At 43.1% G+C, this 21999-nt stretch overlaps 1 protein-coding gene across 17 annotated transcripts in view; it reads right to left on the bottom strand.

Moving 5' to 3' along the window:
* LOC126419835 (UDP-glycosyltransferase UGT5-like) overlaps positions 1–21999 on the bottom strand; it is a 640482-nt gene that overhangs the window by 290775 nt on the left and 327708 nt on the right. For 2 of the 17 annotated variants that reach the window (XM_050087080.1, XM_050087086.1), the window contains exon 1: positions 595–666. The exons of 14 other annotated variants lie outside the window; for them this stretch is intronic. The gene's annotated coding sequence lies outside the window, so the exon portion shown is untranslated. Of the gene's footprint in view, positions 1–594; positions 667–21999 lie in introns of those variants that run through there. One more of the 17 variants, XM_050087082.1, reaches the window with a different exon arrangement.

Below are 21999 nucleotides of genomic sequence, written 5' to 3'. Positions count from 1 at the left end.
ACAATGCTTTGCACACACATACAAAAACTCAAAAAGTTTTTTTAAGCATTCACAAATGTTCGATATGTGCCCCTTTAGTGATTCGGCAGACATCAAGCCGATAATCAAGTTCCTCCCACACTCGACGCTCACTGCAGGCCGACCCGTTGATTTCCCCTTACAGAGGCATCCAGAAGCTTTAAACTGCGCATACCATCGCCGAATGGAGTTAGCAGTTGGTGGATCTTTGTTGAACTTCGTCCTGAAGTGTCGTTGCACTGTTATGACTGACTGATGTGAGTGCATTTGAAGCACGACATACGCTTTCTCGGCTCCTGTCGCCATTTTGTCTCACTGCGCTCTGGAGCGCTCTGTCGGCAGAAACCTGAAGTGCGGCTTCAGCCGAACAAAACTTTATGAGTTTTTCTACGTATCTGTAGTGTGTCGTGACCATATGTCAATGAATGGAGCTACAATGAATTTATGAAATCGCTTCAATCATTTGTATTAGCCCTGTATATCAATCAACTACATGCAAAACATATCATTTGACAACTGATGCAATTACACCAAACTGGACAATCGTAGGCATACTTTTAAGGACAATCAACCCACCTCCGTAGCGTCTGTGTGTGTGTGCCTACAGCAAGTGACTCTGCTCGCGTATTTTTAGCGCGCCGGTTGACTGGGCCACTGATACTCGGCTAGAGGCGCGTAACTTTTATATGGTGTCCACATTGCGATAAGGGCGCGTTAACACAGCCGGAGGACGCCTTATCACACACTCGCGAGCACTGCGACTCGTGAGTTCGGAGACTCAAAACAGACGTCACCGCCTGTCATTACGTAAGAGGCCGCTAGGACAAGTGGCGCTGAGGTTCCTCGTGTCCATTTCACATGCACTTGGGCCTACGAACGAGTCTACTGAACGAGGCAGGTGTTATTCGCGCACGGGCTGTAATTTGTGTTATGAGAGGTGTGCTTGCAATTATAACAGTGCCTTTAACTGATTTGATTTCAAAGAGAAAAAAAGATTGGAGTGACATTGGGTACCACACTGTGGACGCATGGCGAGTGCTGGGAACGTCAAGTTGCGGTGTGTGCATATTTCAGCTAACGTCTGCTCGGATAGCTGTTCGGTCAGAGGGTTGCGTGCCTCTGTAATAAAAAAACTGAGTTAATCGATCATCAACGAATTTCAACAGATGTCTTATGACGTCCGCCCCGACCAGACGCAACGATCAATAGCGAACAAAATGAGATCAAAAAAAATAAAAAATAAAGATAGCTGAGTGGTCAGCGTGACGCATTGCCGTCCTACGGGCCTGGGTTCGATACTCGGCTGGGTCGGTGATTTTCTCCACTCAGGGACTGGGTGTTGTGTTGTCTTTACCATCATTTCATCCCCATCCGGCGCGCAGGTCGCCCAATGAGGTGTCGCATGTAATAAGACCTGCACCAAGGCGGCCGGACCTGCCCCGTAAAGAGGCATCACGGCCAATGACGCCAAACGCTCACTTCGATTTCCAGTTCAGCCAACGCTTTTTCGCTTCGCGCCCTACTTGCGACTCCCTCGCAGTCACATCCGTTGCAGCTACTTTTTTATTTTCTGATGAATAAACTGGACAGCACCTTGTTCCAAAATTTCCGCATACTGCAATCGAAGCCTCACACAATCGAGTTTGCCCCTCTTTTTCCGTTTATCCACTTGCTTTCGTTTACCGTTTATCCACTCGCCATCACATAGTTTCTTTCACCAGCGGGAAACGAACACGTTATGCAACATCTCAGCTGCATATTTTTATTACTCTCGTGACGTGTATGCCTCGTATACAGACAAGAGCCAGAAGTGTCTAAACATGCATGTATGTAGGTTACCAAAACTGTTGCTTAAACCAGTACAAATCCATTTAGTGAACTGTGTTTTTCCACATAGATGGTAAGAATTCTCCGTTAAAATATGTAACAATTTTTCTAAGGCAGCAGCAGAGTAATCGTGTAGTGTTGTGTTGGTTAAACATCTGTTAATTTTTACTCTAATTGTATGTAGGAGGCTACCTAGAGATGACTCGAAATGCACTGTTGATCAAATACCTGTACCGAAAACTACTTTTCTAGCTGAGAACGATGAAGTACCTAAAAACAAACTTGCAGACTGACACACGTTACAAGAGCACGTGGAATTTCACATTGTTCTTTGGCCACCTCACTGAGACTGTAGCAGGTATATGCTCAAAATCTGCAGCAATCATCGAGCGACTGCAAGTTCCCTCAAAGTGGGATAGAACATATGTCTTCCCTGCAGTAAGTACAGTTCTTCGAACATACTGGCATACAGTTTAACTTACGAATTTCCAGCTACTTTATATATTTAACTCAGTGTCGTCATCACTTTATATAGTAACTTCCTAAGCTGTTATCCAATAGTTTTGCATATGTCTGATTTTACTGATATTGTCAGTTGAATTTAATTTTTATAAAAGCTGTTAAATTGTTTTATCACACTCTCATGTTCTCTTCTGTTGAGTGTAATTGTTTCACGTTGTCGACCTCCTATTACGCAACATTCACGTACACAGACACACACAGTTTTTCGATGTTTAGTCTCACTGCTTGCTGGTGTGTTCCATTCACATTTATTTCAAATGTTCAAATGTGTGTGAAATATTATGGGACTTAACTGCTAAGGTCATCAGTCTCTAAGCTTAGACACTGCTTCACATAAATTATCCTAAGGACAAACACACACACCCATATACCCGAGGGAGGACTCGAACCTCCGCCGGGACCAGCCGCACAGTCCATGACTGCAGCGCCTTAGAGCTCTCCGCTAAACCCGCGCAGCACTTTTATTTACTGTTTAACATTTTGTGTTGTCTTTCTATTACACTGTCAAATGTCGTTTAATCTGTCTTTGCATCACACTCTCCATGTTTGATATATTTTTCAATGCTGTTTAGCAGCACAGTATCCCCTTTGATGACAATAGTTAATTATAGTCTTATAATGGCCTTGCAAGGAAAAAATCGGTTAACTAGATAAATTAATGTTGTAGAGCACACACAATTTTGGGCTTCTCATTTATATAACGAAAGAAAGAATTAATATGTCATGTTACAAAATTGAAAATTTAAATTTGGCTGATGATGTTGGGAGAGTCACAGAGGGCGTAAGAAATCCGTAACAGCAGCGGGGAGCAGTTAACGGACAGCGGATTCAAAACGAAGTCGTAGTGTGTTGGTGGTGGGTGGAGCAGACAAATGGAAAACAAATATGCGAACTGTTGTAAACGTTGACTATACTAGAAAATGTTTCCAGCACAGGAATGTTTTGGACAGGAAGAAATAGATAACTGTATTACAACACGAGAAGGGAATTTACTAAACTTTTACAAAATGCAACAATGGAAAATCCACGATGAAATGTAACAATGTCTGGCTCCAGCTGCCAGAGTCTGCGGTCATGTGTGTGTGTGAGTTGCGTTTGCGTGAGTATGTGCGTGTGTGTATGTTGTCTAATTCTGACAAAGTCCTTGTCGGCCGAAAGATAATTGTGTGATAGTCTTTTTGTTGTGCCTCTCTGCGACTAAGCATCTCCGCTATATTACAAAAGTAAGAAAGATAACAAAGAATTAACGGAAGGAAGGAACGGAGAAAAGAAAATTGCTGGCATATCCATAAGCAACTTGCAGTCCTCCGTCACCACGTGTTATCGGTTGTTGTGTTTTCATTGTGCCTTCATGATGTGTTCCTGCGTCTAGGCGGTGCTGTAAACGTTCTTCCGCCTGCAACAAGTCGCTGCTCTCGTATCGACTATCACAGTAGCGTCACAGTGCAACTCTTGTTGCTTGATATTTCGCCTGCGTAAGTAACTTTTATCCTTTTAGTCACGAGCACCTGACCGGCCTTGCAGCGAGTTTGCAATCGTCATTGTCTGCGTGTGCCTGTTGACCCGAAGATAAAACTAGGCGGTGATTTAGAGTCTTGCTCGTGCGAGCGGCAGGCAGAAGATAAGGCTGCTCTGCAAGAGCCACGTGACCTGCAAGGCATTTTACAAGCGGAGGCGATTAAATTAGGCGAAGCACAAGCTTGGATTTTGAAGCGTTCGTCAGGGTACAAATCCAACTGCGCTCGTGTCGGCTTCTCCAAGTTGTGCCGACATCACATTAGGCGAATGCCGTAGCGTTTCCTACATCAGTGTCTCGGATAAATTACTTTCCCATTCAGCTGAAATTGATACATGACCCAAAGTTGCCTGCATCATTTAACAGCGGAAGATGGAAACGAGGATATAATCCAGATAACATCCTTGTCTCCGAAGAGGTATCCCTGCAAACTGTAAAGCAAATCGAGGACCCAATTCCAAGATCGCAACACAGAGCAATAACTTGCTGCATTACTGCAGTAATCAAATCAGATGTAATGCCCTTCAAGAGACGCTTCAATTTCAAAAAAGCTCATTGGGAACTTTGCACAGAGGACCTTGATAAGGATATCTTGGAAATTAAACCACAGATACAATCATATGAAACTTTTATACACCTTGTCAAGAAAATCTCTCGACGGCGCATACCTAGAGGGTACCGCACCCAGTATATCGCTGGACTCAATGGCAGCAGCAAGGAAGCTGTGAAAAAGTATGCAGAACTGTACAGTAAGGACCCCCTCTCAGAGGAAACGATCCAGGCAGGTGAGGTACTGATGTCTGGTATCTCCGAAACGAGAAAGGAAAAGTGGTGTAACCTCCTACAAGAGACGGACATGAAACACAGCAGTAGGAATGCATGGAAACTGGTCAAAAGTCTCAACAACGACCCAACAGAACCACAACCAAATTACAGTGAAGTTACACCTGATCAGATGGCTCACCAACTACTCATGAACGGAAAAACTAAAAGGAAGATCAGGACGGGCAAAATTAAAAGAAAACTGAACGACGAGATTAGCTTCCTAGCTCGCCCGTTCTTCATTCAGGAGCTACAAGATGCCATCAACGATTTGAAAAACAATAAGGTCTCTGGCCTCGACGATCTGAGATCTGAGCAAATTAAACATTTTGGACCGGGAGTACAAGCATGGATCCTAGAGCTAATGAATAACTGTATCACAACAATGCAAATTCCTGAACTGTGGAGGAAAGCTTGGGGTATTGCGTTATTAAAACCAGGGAAAGACCCGGCTGAAGCTAAAAAATTCCGGCCTGTCTCACTGCTTTGTCATTTATTTAAAGTGCTGGAGCGAATGATCCTCAAACGCATAGCTGATTATGTGGTCAAAGCCCTCATTAACGAACAAGCTGGATTTCGACCAGGAAAATCATGCTGTGGCCAGATACTTAATCTCACACAGTACATCGAAGACGGCTATCAGAGAGGAGAAGTAACTGGGGTCGCATTCCTGGATCTCAGTGCTGCATATGTTAACCATAAGTTGCTTACCCAGAAAGTGTATAATGTCACTAAGGACTACACCCTTTCTGTGTTCGTGCAATGCATGCTACAGAACAGACGCTACTATGTAACCTTACCATCTAAAAGCAGCCGATGGAGGACACAGAAAAATGGACTTGCACAGGGCAGTGTCTTGGCTCCAATATTATTTAACATCTATACCAATGATCTTCCCATCAGCCACCAGACACGAATGTTCATATATGCTGATGATGCAGCAGTGGCCACTCAGGATAAAACCTTTGAACAAGTGGAGGAGAATCTCACAGGAGCCTTAACAGAACTTGCTACCTATTACGACGGCAATAATCTCAAACCAAACCCTAGTAAATCTCAAGTATCCGCCTTCCATCTTAGGAACAAACAAGCCAAACGGAAACTCCGAGTCATGTGGCAAGGGGAAGAGCTGAAACATGCAAACAGCCCAAAATACCTGGGAGTAACACTGGACAGAGCACTTACTTTTAAGCAGCACTGTCACAACACTAAAAAAAGGTCTGTGCCAGGAACAACATACTGCGGAAGCTAACAGGTTCATCGTGGGGAGCTCAACCACACGTTTTGCGCACCACGGGTCTGGTGCTGAGTATCTCAGCAGCGGAATATGCGGCGCCAGTTTGGAGGAACTCTGCCCACACTAAGCAAGTTGACGCCGCCGTAAACGAAACTGTACGTATTGCCACAGGATGCCTCAAACCAACTCCCACAGACATCATTTATCCCATCATAGGCATAGCACCACCCACTATCCGCAGACAAGTAGCCGCCGAGATCGAAAGATCAAAACAAAAGAATGATCCTCGACATCCGATGCATATGCACCGAAAACAACGTGTCCCGCTGAAATCCCGCAGGAGTTTCATGGAAACTACTGAAGAGCTCGCCACCAAGCCCGTCGCAAGGCGGCTATCTCTTTGGGAAGAAATGGTGCCACACTCCACAATGGAACTACTTGAGGAGGGATCTGCAGGATTTCAACTACCTTTTACAACTTGGAGGTCATTAAACCGGCTGCGCACTGGAGTAACTGGGTGCAAATGAAACCTATTTAAATGGGGTTACAGTGATAGCGATAGGTGTGAATGCGGAGCAATACAGGACTTGGACCACCGACTGGTTTGCCCAGATATGTCTATAACATGCACTAAAGACGATATTTTGAAAGCAAACTACGTTGCTAAGTACTGGGAAGGGAAGGTATAATTGGTGCATCCGGATACGGGAGAAGAAGAATTCAGCTGATACTTCTTCCCTTATCTACTGTCCCGTAATTCGACGGTACGGTAGGTTTATCCTCCTTTCCGTTATTATCGTCCGTCGTGCAGGAATTCTAGTCGACGATTGGGGTCACTAACTCCATTGTTGCTCATTTTGTCTTCAGAGAAGTAGTCCGTATGTAGGACACAGGACATAGCACAAGCGCAGGCCGGACTCTGCTTGTAGCAGGACACACGACGCGTGCGCATCCGGTGTGTACTGGTGTAGCTCGTACAGAAGGTGGACAGACACCCTGTAACAAGCCGACAACGTCGTGCGAGCCCGAAGATCGAAACCGGGAAAGTCGGTGCCGCGTGCACCGCCAAAATGTCACACAGCTACATATTTTACTGTTGACTCATGTGTCAGGGTGGAATTCGAATGCAGTTGCAGTGTTAGTTTCACTTGCCGTAGATGGTAACAGGCGCTGTGTGCCAGCGGTCCCAAAACCGTCGCACGCGGCCCACTTCTAGAACGCGTTTGCGTCGCGCTGGGGCGTGAACGCTGGTCGAGAATGGAAGACAGGATAAAAGAAAGCGAAGTACCGGTCACAACGGGTTGGTCGATTATGTCATGTCGAAATCGGCCCTTCTTTTGTTTTTTTGTTTTTTTTTAAGTCCTTGTGCCATTAGGTTGCTGGAAGTGTGCTCGCCTACACACTGCCCTATAGGGCGCGAGGCCTCACGCACAAACATTCACTGACGTGACCAAAGTCATGGGATACCGACAAGTAAATATACAGATGGCTGTAGTATCGCGTACACAAGGTACAAAAGGACAGTACATTGGTGGAAGTGTTATTTGTACTCAGGTGATTCATGTGAGAAAGCTCTACATCTACATCTACATCTACATGGATACTCCGCAAATCACATTTAAGTGCCTGGCAGAGGCTTCATCGAACCCCCTTCACAATTCTCTATTATTCCAATCTCGTATAGCGCGCGGAAAGAATGAACACCTATATCTTCCCGTACGAGCTCTGATTTCCCTTATTTTATCTTCGTGATCGTTCCTCCCTGTGACAGTCGGTGTCAACAAAATATTTTCGCATTCGGAGGAGAAAGTTGGTGATCGGAATTTCGTGAGAAGATTCCGTTGCAACGAAAAATGCCTTTCTTTTAATGATTTCCAGCACAAATCCTGTATTATTTCTGTGACACTCTCTCCCATATTTCACGATAATACAAAACGTGCTGCCTTTCTTCGAACTTTTTCGATGTACTCCATCAGTCCTATCTGGTAAGGATCCCACACCGCGCAGCAGTATTCTAAAAGAGGACGGACAAGCGTAGTGTAGGCAGTCTCCTTAGTAGGTCTGTTACATTTTCTAAGTGTCCTGCCAATAAAACGCACCCTTTGGTTAGCCTTCCCCACAACATTTTCTATGTTTTCTTTCCAATTTAAGTTGTTCGTAATTGTAATACCTAGGTATTTAGTTGAATTTACGGCTTTTAGATTAGACTAATTTATCGTGTAACCGAAGTTTAACGAGTTACTTCTAGCACTCATGTGGATGACCTCACACTGTAAGTTATTTATGGTCAACTGCCACTTTTCGCACGATTCAGATATTTTTTCTAAATCGTTTTGCAGTTTGTTTTGATCTTCTGATGACTTTATTAGTCGATAAACGACAGCGTCATCTGCAAACAACCGAATACGGCTGCTCAGATTCTCCCCCAGATCGTTTATATAGATAAGGAACAGCAAAGGGCCTATAACACTACCTTCGGGAAACACTTCTGCTTTATTCGATGACTTTCCGTCAATTACTACGAACTGTGACCTCTCGGACACGAAATCGGAAATCCAGTCACATAAGTGAGACGATATTCCATAAGCATGCAATTTCACTACGAGCCGCTTGTGTGGTATAGTGTCAAAAGCCTTCCGGAAATCCAGGAATACGGAATCGATCTGAAATCCCTTGTCAATAGCACTCACCACTTCATGTGAATAAAGAGCTAGTTGTGTTTCACAGGAACGATGTTTTCTAAACCCATGACGATTGTATGTTAATAGACCATTTTCTTCGAGGTAACTCATAATGTTCGAACACAATATATGTTCCAAAATCTTGCTGCATATCGACGTTAACGATATGGGCCTGTAATTTAGTGGATTACTCCAACTACATTTCTTGAATATTGATGTGACGTGTGCAACCTTCCAGTCTCTGGGTACGGATCTTTCGTCGAACGAACGGTTGCATATGATTATTAAGTATGGAGCTAATGCATCAGCATACTGTGAAAGGAACCTAACTAGTATACAGTCTGGACCAGAAGACTTGCTTTTATTGAGTGATTTGAGTTTCTTCACTACTCCGAGGATATTTACTTCTACGTTACTCATGTTGGCATCTGTTCTTGATTCGAATTCTGGAATATTTACGTCATCTTCTTTTGTGAAGGCATTTCGGAAGGCTATGTTTAGTAACTCTGCTTTGGCAGCACTGTCTTCGATAGTATTTCCATTGCTGCCGGGCAGAGAAGGCATTTATTGTGTCTTGCCGCTAGCATACTTCACATACGACCAGAATCTCTTTGGATTTTCTGCCAGATTTCGAGACAAAGTTTCGTTGTGGAAACTGTTATAGGCGTCTCGCATTGAACTCCGCGCTACATTTCGAGCTTCTGTAAAGGATCGCCGACCTTGGGGATTTTGCGTGTGTTTAAATTTAGCATGTTTGTTTCGTTGTTTCTGCAACAGTGTTCTAACCCATTTTGTGTAGCAAGGAGGACCAGCTCCGTCGTTTGTTAATTTGTTTGGTATAAATGTCTCAATTGCTGCCGATGCTATTTCTTTGAATTTAAGCCACATCTGGTCTACACTTATATTATTAATTTGAAATGAGTGGAGATTGTCTCTCAGGAAGACGTCAAGTAAATTTTTATCTGCTTTTTTGAATAGGTATATTTTTCGCTTATTTTTCGAGGATTTGGGGATTACAATAATTAATATCGCTATGACAACACTATGTTCACTAATCCTTATATCGGTTTTGATGCTCCGACGTGATTATGGTCCCACGACGGGAATTAAGACTTTGAACGCGGAATGGCAGTTGGAGCTAAACGCATGGGACATTCAACTCGGAAATCGTTAAGTACAGGGCTATTACAAATGATTGAAGCGATTTCATAAATTCACTGTAGCTCCATTCGTTGACATATGGTCACGACACACTACAGATACGCAGAAAAACTCATAAAGTTTTGTTCGGCTGAAGCCGCACTTCAGGTTTCTGCCGAAAGAGCGCTCGAGAGCGCAGTGAGACAAAATGGCGACAGGAGCCGAGAAATCGTATGTCGTGCTTGAAATGCACTCACATCAGTCAGTCATAACAGTGCAACGACACTTCAGGACGAAGTTCAACAAAGATGCACCAACTCCATTCGGCGATGGTATGCGCAGTTTGAAGCTTCTGGATGCCTCTGTAAGGGGAAATCAACGGGTCGGCCTGCAGTGAGCAAAGAAACGGTTGAGCGCGTGCGGGCAAGTTTCACGCGTAGCCCGCGGAAGTCGAAGAATAAAGCAAGCAGGGAGCTAAACGTACCACAGCCGACGGTTTGGAAAATCTTACGGAAAAGGCTAAAGCTGAAGCCTTACCGTTTACAATTGCTACAAGCCCTGACACCCGATGACAAAGTCAAACGCTTTGAATTTTCGGCGCGGTTGCAGCAGCTTATGGAAGAGGATGCGTTCAGTGAGAAACTTGTTTTCAGTGATGAAGCAACATTTTTTCTTAATGGTGAAGTGAACAGACACAATGTGCGAATCTGGGCGGTAGAGAATCCTCACGCATTCGTGCAGCAAATTCGCAATTCACCAAAAGTTAATGTGTTTTGTGCAATCTCACAGTTTAAAGTTTACGGCCCCTTTTTCTTCTGCGAAAAAAACGTTACAGGACACGTGAATCTGGACATGCTGGAAAATGGGCTCATTCCACAAATGGAGACCGACAGCGCCGACTTCAGCTTTCAACAGGATGGTGCTCCACCGCACTTCCATCACGATGTTCGGCATTTCATAAACAGGAGATTGGAAAACCGATGGATCGGTCGTGGTGGAGATCATGATCAGCAATTCATGTCACGGCCTACACGCTCTCCCGACTTAACCCCATGCGATTTCTTTCTGTGGGGTTATGTGAAAGATTCAGTGTTTAAACCTCCTCTACCAAGAAACGTGCCAGAACTGCGAGCTCGCATCAACGATGCTTTCGAACCCATTGATGGGGACATGCTGCGCCGAGTGTGGGAGGAACTTGATTATCGGCTTGATGTCTGCCGAATCACTAAAGGGGCACGTATCGAACATTTGTGAATGCCTAAAAAAACTTTTTGAGTTTTTGTATGTGTGTGCAAAGCATTGTGAAAATATCTCAAATAATAAAGTTATTGTAGAGCTGTGAAATCCGTTCAATCATTTGTAATAACCCTGTACAGTAATTCAATATTCCGACAACCACAGAGTCAATAGCGTTCCGAGAACACCAAATTTCAAGCAATACCTCTCAAAACGGACACTGCAATGACCGATGGCATTCACTTAACGACCTAGAGCAGCGGTAATTGTCGAGAGTTGCCAGTGCCAACAGACAAGAAACACTGCGTGAAATAACAGCAGAAATCAATTTGTCAGTGCGACGAACGTATTCGTTAGGACAGAGCAGCGAAATATGGGATTAATGGGCTGTGGCAGCGGACGACCGACGCGAGTGCCTCTGCTAACAGCACGACATGGCCTGCAGCGCCTCTCCTGGGCTCCTGATCGTATGGGTTGGAGCCTAGACGACTGGAAAACGGAGACCTGGTCAAAAACTGGTTCAAATGGCCCTGAGCACTATGGGACTTAACATCTGAGGTCATCAGTGTCCTAGAACTTAGAACTACTTAAACCTAACCAACCTAAGGACATCACACACATCCATGCCCGAGGCAGGATTCGAACCTGCGACCGTAGCGGTCGCGAGGTTCCAGACTGTAGCGGCTAGAACCGCTCGGCCACCTTGGCCGGCGATGCCTGGTCGGATGAGTCTAGATATCAGTCGGCAAGTGCTGATGGTAGGGATCGAGTGTCGCGCAAACCCCACGAAGCCACGGTCCCAAGTTGTCAACAAAGAAAGCACTTTGCAAGCTGTGGTGCTCCATGATGGTGTGAACTGTGTTTACTCGTAATGGACTGAATCCTCTGATCCAACTGAACCGATCATTGAGTGGAAATGGTTATGTTGGGCTACTTGGAGTCTATATGAAGGCATTCATGGATTTTATGTCCCAAACAGAGATGCAATTTGTATGGATGACAACGCGCCATGTCACCAGGCCACAGTTCTCCGCGATTGGTTTGAGGGACATTCTGGACAGTTCGAGCGAATGATTTCACCACCCAGATCGCCCAACATTGTAACTAGCCTGTTACTACGGGTTATTCCTTATTATTGGGAATGGAAATACTTACTGCTTACGAAATTAACGTGGGAAGAGTAGGGTCGCCACCGACTCTAACCATACAACTAATCATAGATTTGGTCGAGTCGGAAAATAAATTAACTTGACCACAGACCAAGAACTCACAAAAATTCATACGTTGTGACGTCGCTCGTAGGGGATAGTATGTAATTAATAGTGTTCCCCATGCACTGTTCACGACAATCATATATTTAAAATAAAATAGCACATGCAAGAACAGTGTGCAGAAGATCAGCTCCCAGCAACACACCTGAAAATAAGACTTAATCTAAAGCACTTGTTATACAATACAAGGGGAGACTAATCACTGGACCTGTGCGTAAGGAAATGAATTGGATGTGCTAACGGGAAAGCTACGAGGTGAGTGGCTTAGGTGCAAAAACGTAATCTCGGAACACAACAGAAAATTGTAGATAAAATCATTTATTCTTAAGATAAGGGTGTGAGGCATGTACACGATTCCTGATAACACGTAGTTCGTGGAGACACAATTTCTAGGTATAGTGCCAAATTCCAACAATATCACATCACACAATCGTGTTAACATTATCTAAAACAAACATGCGATCGGACAGTTAGTGATGCCGCTAGCCCAACAACTATAATGTTCTATCACGTGATTGGCTCCCCACGGACGAAAGACACGGAAAGCAAGGAAAATTTACGAGAAGGCAAAGCTCTAAATACCTAGAAAGGTGAAAGCTTATGCAGGTACAGCTGAAGGCAAACAGACATTCATACAGAAGCGAGTGCTCACTTCTTATCGACACCCTTGTGTGGTGCTCTTCCGGTGGATCCAAGTCTGCTATAGAAATTTACCAAGTGAAACATCTGCCAAAGTTTTGCATTCCTTGCTGCGACAAGGCAAGCAATCTTCCAGATTTGAAAAGCGAGACCAAAAACTAACAGCTCTCCCATCGCCAAGTAACAACGCGTCACGCGGTCAGTCTAACTCACCCTGCTTCGACTGGAGCACAGCAGTGGACGCTTCCCGTACCGGCGGCAGACTGCCTTCCCGCTTCTTCTCCAGCCTCTTCCACGCTCCTCGTGGCCCAGAAAACCCAAAGATGCCATTTCCGCCACCAACCTAACGCAGGTGGATTTCTCACAAGCAGCGAAAACCTCTTTGCCTTTTTGACCACTACGAGAGTTGGCTATTCTGTGCAACTGCTGCTGAATCTGTACGACTATCGCAGACTTTCTGCAGCAGAATACGCCACCGTCTAGTAACGTGACACACAACCACATTCATTCAATCACGCCACTATGAGAGTAAAGAGAAAAGAGAAACAAGGAAGGAAAGAGAAATACTAGTGAAAATGGGCTACCGGACTAATGAAAGGTGGCTACAGGACCCTTTCAACATAATCGAGAGGTCAGTCACTGAGCAAAATCTTGCACCAGCAACACTTTCGCAATTACGGACGGCTATAGACGCAGCATGGCTCAGTATTTCTGCAGGGGACTTCCATCGACTTGTTGAGTCCACGCCACGTTGAGTTTCTGCTCTACTCAGGGCAAAAGGACGTCCGACACGATGTCCCACGGCTTTTGTCACCTCAATGCATAACGCGCCACAATCTGACCGCAACTTCTCGACTTGGTAATGTCTCGGACACATTTGTTCACAATGCAGACTCCCTTGGATTTGCTCGTTTAATATCCATACGCAACAACAAGGAAGAAAGGATGTTTGTTTTTTACGTCCTATTTACATCTAAGAAAGTTAGAGACGCATCTATGCCCAGATTTCTTACTGCTGGAGGAGAAGGTAAAAATTGGAAATTTGTAGCAAGGTCTTATGGAACCAAACTTCTGAGACCATCGGTCCCTAAGCTTACGCACTACTTAATTTAACTTAAACTAAATTATCTATGGACAAGACACACATCCATGCCCGAGGGAGGACTGGAAACTCCGACGCAGGCACCCGGTCGGGCCGCGAAAAGGCTCCTTAGACCGTGCGGGTACCCCGCCCTGCGAGAGGGGAAGGTATGACCCTTTTAAGGAACCATGCTGCCATTTGCGTGGAGTGATTTGGATGACTGTATTAAACCGATATCTAGATTGCCGGCCCGAGAATTGAAACAAGGTCTCTCGAACGCTCCATCCTCGTGGAGAGTGTACTGAATTAGTTTTATTCATGTTTTGCCGCTAATAGAAATTGTACTTCTGCAGGTTTGTAGAACGGATTTTGAGATACTGGCAATTCGGCATGTACAATAGTTTTTACAGCTAAATCGCTGAAAAATAAAGACGTCGAGAGAGAAAAGAGAAAACTGTTACTGAATATTGCCTGTAATATTCACAGGTAAAACTTCTGAATACATCAATCTGTTTATTACTTACGCACTGTTGCAGTCGATATCTGACTCGTTACGACTGTACCTGTTATCTCCCGAATAGCTGCTATCTAACCAGCAGTTCATACGAGTAAACTGACTGAGACTTTACCTGATGTTGCTCGTACCTTAGATAACTGGGGTACGCTCGACTACCGCGCGACTGCTGCGGTCGCAGGTTCGAATACTGCCTCGGGCATGGATGTGTGTGATGTCCTTAGGTTAGTTAGGTTTAAGTAGTTCTAAGTTCTAGGAGACTTATGACCACAGATGTTGAGTCCCATAGTGCTCAGAGCCATTTGAACCATTTTTTATGCTCGACTCTGTTTAAAAGAATATCTCGATGAAGTCGTAGGGTCTATCTGCACACGTGTTCTTTCATGCCCAGCAGATAACTCGCTGCAAATAATGACGTGAAGCTGTGATCCTGCAGTTAAACAGTCTGTGCATTGGCTAGAATTGTGAATTAATGACATAAACAGACATACGAAATAAAAAGGTAAATGAATAATTAATAAAAAGTGTTCTATTCTAACATGTGTAACTGATGCACACCACAGCAGAGAATTATGTTGAGTTATGTTTATTCATGAAAGTCTGTCGAGTACTCGGGACGTGGTCCTATGATAATTAAGTAAAATACAGAAAGAAAATAATGTTATCAAACGCAGGAGAGTAGCGTTGAGAGTGTTATGAGACTGGTAGCAGAATCCCCAAGATAAATAGTCATCCAACATGCGCCGAAACTAAGTCCACCTCGCGCTCACAGTACACGAAATATTCACCAGCTCAAAGTAATTCAGCCTGACGATTTCCAAATTAACACACACGAGATAACTATAGAAACTCAGTCTGTCTGCCCTCAATCTCGTTTTGAAGTCGGAAAAACTTAGAGTGCTGTAGCGGTCGTTCGCCACCCACAGTCAGTCACCCACACGCCTTAAATACGATACCACGGGCACGCCTGCCTTCTTCAAGAACTCGTGTAAAGATGTCTTCAAAAGTTAAGGCTTCGTGGTGGCCGTTCACCGCTCAGAATCAAGTACACCACTCGACCGAAAAATGCACTATATCACAGGCAGATCTGGCTTCTTCGAGATGCAACGGATAGAAACAAGAACTGTCCAAAATCAGTCCCTTGAGCACACGACACGAAAAATAAAGTGAAGAGAAGTTTGTCTCCGCTTGACTCCAGTGGTGTTCTGCCACTGCCTGCTTTTCCATTGGTTGGAGGCCAACCTCACCGAAAATATGTCGTTCTTCAGTTCTGCAGACATAATTTGACTCATCTTAAAAAGTTCACGCTCTTAACTAATGTAGTATAACAATATGTAAATAAAGAAATGTTATAAACATACAGTGACACTCTGATCATTCGGAATAAATAGAAATATTAGTTTGCTGATAAATAAATAAGCCAGCATTCTTGCGCAAATGCGCTCATGTTAGATGACAACAAATGGCGTGAGCGATTTTTTAAACGAAGTTATTGAATGTTTTGACTAGCCCGTCGTACAACGCTTTCGAATTTTGGCCATTTTTATACCACATCTTCTCAGAGCTGAATATTTCGTACTGAACTGGTTGGTTCAAATGGCTCTGACCACTATGGGACATCTGAGGTCATCAGTCCCCTAGACTTAGAACTACGTAAACCTAATTAACCTAAGGACATCACACACATCCATGCCCGAGGCAGGACTCGAATTTGCGACCGTAGCAGCCGCATGGTTCCGGACTGAAGCGCCTAGAACCGATCGGCCAACGCGGGCGGCCGTACTGAACTGCCCAGGTATTCTGCAGTTAGTTTATTGTCACTTTTGCTCTCTTCCTTCACATTGCTTGCAACACCTGCAGTCACTGATGCTATAGTAGGCTTAGGGTCATTGATGCTCTCGTCTACGTTAACTGATGTGGAATGCACGGGACTGTTAGATACTTGGAAGTCTAAGCTATTGTGGTGATGAACATATTAACTGTTCGAAGTTAGTTTCACACAAGACATTCTCAACATTCGAACTCTGATCCCTGTCTCTGGAAGCAGTTTTGATCGCATGACTCCCCTTTTACAGCTAGTAAATCGACGTCTCGTACCCCGGTTACAATAGCAGTATCAGGAAACCTACTCCCGAGATTCTCCCAGTTTTCTCTGAACAGTTCTGTTGGTGACAGCTACCTTTTGGCAGAAGACAGCGGCTTCCAGAAACGCTCTGCGTAAATTAATGTGGCACGATAACAGAAATCGCCCATCACCAACAGAAGGAGAAAAATTGCGTTTCAGAGTGTTCCTTTTCTTCTTAACATAATAGAAGATACGACGTCGTAGGGAAGCCGTAATCACTGTCAGTATAATGAAAATAACACCGCCTACGTTACATTTTTATTCACATAACAGGATGTAACCTCATGTACATGCCATCTTTATACACAGAATCATTCAACATCTCCAGTACTTTACTGTCTCATATTCGTCTTGTAGACGAAAAGCCCTGGTTTCGGATCTGCAGGCTAACTGTGCAATACGTCGAAACTGTTTACCTAAACAAAAACTATTGATATACCCAGTCAGTCTCATTTCGATTTTCAACTTGGGCGCGCCATCTCCGAAAGTCTGCGAATAAGTCAGCCGATTCTTCCGTACGTATTTGTAACAGCTAACGCTCTGGTTAATGTTCATTATAGCGAGTGATGTGAACAGCGTACAACATCAGCGAGATTCACAGAATAACTGTTACGCAATGTAATTTGCGTCATTTTGATAGTCGCCATACAAAATTCACGTTTCATATGAACAGATGCCATTCTGTCACCTACAGCAGACATCAGATAGAGCGGCATCAAAGATTAAGTGCCTGTAACGGAACGTGCGCCGATTAATGCGGGTGACTAAATGACGGATTAATACTGTGCAGTGGAAGAGCGTGACGTCCAGAAGGGCCTAACCCACTCAAGCTGATGTGCCATAATGTTAAGACGGCGCCTGTTGTCGAAGCCACCGTTTCATCAGCCGGCTGCAACAGAAGTCGTGTAACGTTCCAGGCGTGAAGGAGTGGGATTCCAAACTTCCTTCGTTAAGTTCACACTGTCTGTCATCCCTCTCAACCGATTGCTTCTGTTGTATCGTAGCCGATACTAAACGGAAACATTGTCGCACAAATCTGATGCCATATGGGCAATACAAGAGCAGTTTTGTGAAATAAGTTAGTAAGGATTTCTTAAGCTCACCCATAAAAGGACAAATCGGTAACTGCATTCTATCTCTATAGGGTAGCACGGAATGTCATTATGTTTAATGAGTGCTGTTAATTGCATCTTTAGGTTTAAAAGAACATTTTTAAGAACGGTTCTTTTGACATTCCTGCTACTCTTATATTATGTATTTTCTTGCACAGAAAACCTAAGCTGGATGTCGTGCGTTCGTGTTCCCGTTGTTGTTTTGCGGGACAACGATATTATTTATCATATTTTTAAGTAATATGTGTCTGACAATTTGTTGCACGCACATCCTGATGTACTCCACCATGACGCTGGTTTCTGGTTGATTTCCCGATGATACCTGCGCGATTTCCCGGGCGAAGCAGAAGGTTCCATCCATAACTATAATAAAATGATAAAAAGACCATAGAATTTATTCCTGGCATCCTTGTAATCACTGTCCTCACAAGAAACTGAACGATGTTTCATTTTTTGTATTTATGTATAATATTACCAAAAGTACAAAGAAATTTTTTATTGTCACTGTATGCGAATATTATGTCAAAGTTGAGTACAAATAAAACTGTAAGAATTACGTGCCCTCGAATGTTAATAGTATGTACTTCTATGTAGTCCTATTTTATGATAGTGGGATCTTATTAATAACACCTTTTGCTTCCATAAAGAGACGAACTGTAGAGTGATGTCATTATGTACACATTTCTATTTTTTTTTTTTTTTTTTGCAAGCTTAATTTTACTGCCCAAGCAATGAACGAAAGATTAATCGTGGAACAGGTGTCAGAACCTAGGCAGGAATGATTTTTAATTGCATAATTCCTACCTACATTGCAGGGAGATGTAATAAATCTCTTCACTTCCCCCTCCATCGCTGAATCTGATTGAGTAATATCTAACAATTCTTTTCCAATGAGCATTTTTGAGTAAAGACATAAAGAACCATACATTATATGAGAGCAATTAGCTGTGACCGTATTCTCAGTTCAGTTGTCTTCTTCTTTACGGAGAATGAGGAGACAACGAACATGAAGTTCAGTTTCTGACTGCCAAAAAATCAAATCACAGGCGCTATAGCAGTACTGAGAAAAAGGATTCATGCAAATGTATCTAATACAAAGATGATCAAATAATAAAAGTCAACCAGATAAAAATTGCATTTGGTACAGCGTAAAATTATTTAAATCAGATTTCCAAGTTTGTGCTCACAGGTAACATTATCAGCCTCTATCTTGGTATGGAAATTTCGTAATGCTGTGTGTCACTAAGCATATAAAGAGACATAGCGTATAAAAATCAGACATTATGCCATAATAACAACAGAAAGGGAGTGCCAACTCTGTAAGTAAAACATTTCATACTGAGCACCCTAGATAAAAACGTATAGTCAATGACAAGGAAACGATTAACAGCAGACCAATATCCTCACTATTTCACAGCTTGCCACAAAAAAAATTAAAAACTTATAAAAATTATTAAAAAGTAAATAAACAATTTGAAAAAAGTTAAAAAAATACACGCACAAAAACTCTCTATGATCCCATCACTTTCTGTTTCACCATTACCAACCCAGCACCCGCTGTAGCTCCCATAATCCCTCAGCTAGCCTTACAGTGAGTGAGGTAGGCCATGTGCAGTTTGCAACACGTTTGTGTAGCGAAGTTAGTGATACGTAGACAAGGACATATGACGCTTTATCAACTGGAAACGTGTACTGTGTGCGTCTATTGCCTACACAAGAACCAATGGAGACGGGAAACGAACAGAAAAATGAAAACCATAAACCACAAACATACATTTTTAAACAGTCCGTTAATTGAAATGTGTCGCCAGGAAGCACTAAACATCTCCTAACAAAATATGTATAACTGAATATTTTTATATTATAGTCCAGAGATGATGTGTCATATGATATTTCACTGTAAAAATACAGCAACCAGCCACTTTTTAATGCGTTTTATTTATGCCAATATGCATTTCGGGTTTGCACCCATCTTCAGCTGGCAAATTACATGGATCTTCTGTTACTACAGTAGTACAACCTCGACAGCAGTTTGGATGCTGCAGCAGGTCTGTGCAAAAGCAACGATTCCAATCATTTACTTCAATTTCGCGAGTTTAAAGTTATGCACTATCAGTTGTTCATTTTACTTACATTCTACTCTCCTTGTTTCTTCTTGGCTTTTCTTCTTTTTTGCAACAACACAGACAATTTTTATCACGCATTTTACACAGGCGCACTGCGTTATCCGCCATGTTGTCGACTAACAGTTTTTGTTCACATCAAACCTGGTACTCACTCCCCAACACTTCGTGCAGTTGCTGGCCTACACCTCTACTGTGAGAACTATCTAAGAGCAAGACCTTCTTCTTTCTGTTAGACTTTGCAACCGACCTTGGGCTCCTAACTGCTGAGGACTGCTGCATGTCGTCTACGTCTACAGCTACAAGAGGCTCCTCTCCACTCAACTGTGACAGCTGGTCAGAATGCAAAACTGTCTGGACACCTCCTCCTACTAGCTGCCTTCTTACCAACAGCCACTTTCCGTGCTATACGAGATTGGAATAATAGAGAATTGTGAAGGTGGTTCGATGAACCCTATGCCAGGTACTTAAATGTGATTTGCAGAGTATTCATGTAGATGTAGATATTGATTCCTTATTGTTTTATCTATAGCCTTAGAGAACTTCAAGCGTATCTCATTATTCCTTAGTACTTTGTGTCCCATTTCTTTGCGTATTGATTCTTTCTGGCTAATGTCTGAAACTTCAGACTACCCTTCATCACCACTATATTGTGATCTGAGTCTATACCTGCTCCTGGGTACGCCTTTCAATCTAGTATCTGATTTCGGAATCTCTGTCTGACCATGACGTAACCTAACTGATATCTACACGTATCACCCGGCCTTTTCCAAATATACCTCCACCTCTTGTATTCTTGAACAGAGTATTCGCTGTTACTATCTGAAACCTGTTACAGAACTGTCATTCCTTGGCCCAAGCCCATATTCTCCTCTGGACTTTTCTTCTACTCCTTCCCCTACAACTTTGTCTGTACATTACTTGAATTTTCCAAACCGGGTGTGTTAAGCTGGGCAGCACACATTACAATAGAGCGCCCCGCGTCATCAATTGTCGTCAGATTAACAGAGGACACAATTGAGTTCGTTTGTTCATCATTAAGATAAAAATCATCATTAGTGGTTGGAATGCACTGAATGTCAGCGAACGCAGGATTGTCATCATTTCACTGCGTGTCACAAGTCCTATCGGTGAAGTTGTTTGAGTCGGTAATTTCATTCATTACACCTCGCGATGTACTATTAATAGTTTTTCGCGGCATTTTTAGACAAATCACAATTATTCACAAATGAGACAAAAACAATGCAAAATTCAACAAATACGAGTACAACAAAGAGCAACGAATTGCCGAAGATCTGAGGAAAGAAAGTCACAAAATTAGTAAAAGCGTTGCGCCAAACGCTAATTATATTTTAGTAAATAAGAGCAGATATCTGACTGTTTCTTAGAAGATTCCCAAAGAAATACGATCCTGGCCGGATGTCGCCAAGTGTAACCTTCCCACAAAAATGAAAGTCATTTACAATATAATAAAAATGTTCCAAATGTCAGTTCCCCACAAAACTACTGAATAATAATGACCCAAATGTTGTTGAGCTCCCACAAAACATCGTTAAATTGAAATAAAAGCGACTGTATCTTCGCTACAAAAAATATTAAAAAATAATGGCCCAATGTAAACTCGAACACAAAAATTAAGAAATGAACATGAATTATTAAACCCACAATAATAGGGCAGCAGCGCTGACCCTAGGCCCTGTGCAATAATTAATCTGAAAAATTGATTCTGATAGTAAATTCATAGGAAATATTCTTTGAATTGTAATGAATCTTTTCTTTAAGGAAATGCATAGGAAATATTCTTTCAATTGAATGATTCTTTTCTTAAAAATGATTGGTTTGAAAAGAAAATTATTATTGGGGCATTTCTTGGACAAATTAATTACAATAAGCATACATTACATTATCTGATGTGCGCAATGCAGCTTCATTACCTTATTTAACAATATACCTCGTCCTGAATCTTGACCAGAGACCCATGTCGACGCCCGCCGACTCCTCACACACAACTGCTCTCGCGACTCCCTACGTACAAACTCCTGTACCAGACTACTACTGCCGACAGAGTGCCACTCTCAACTTAACTCTCGCGCGGTCAAGCGCAGACTAGCAACCATAAATAACTCTCTGGTCAG

This window comes from Schistocerca serialis, chromosome 9 (genome assembly GCF_023864345.2).
Source record: "Schistocerca serialis cubense isolate TAMUIC-IGC-003099 chromosome 9, iqSchSeri2.2, whole genome shotgun sequence".
Lineage (NCBI taxonomy): Eukaryota > Metazoa > Arthropoda > Insecta > Orthoptera > Acrididae > Schistocerca > Schistocerca serialis.
Note: the sequence above shows the minus strand (reverse complement) of the source record. Positions and strands in the feature narration are given on the sequence as shown.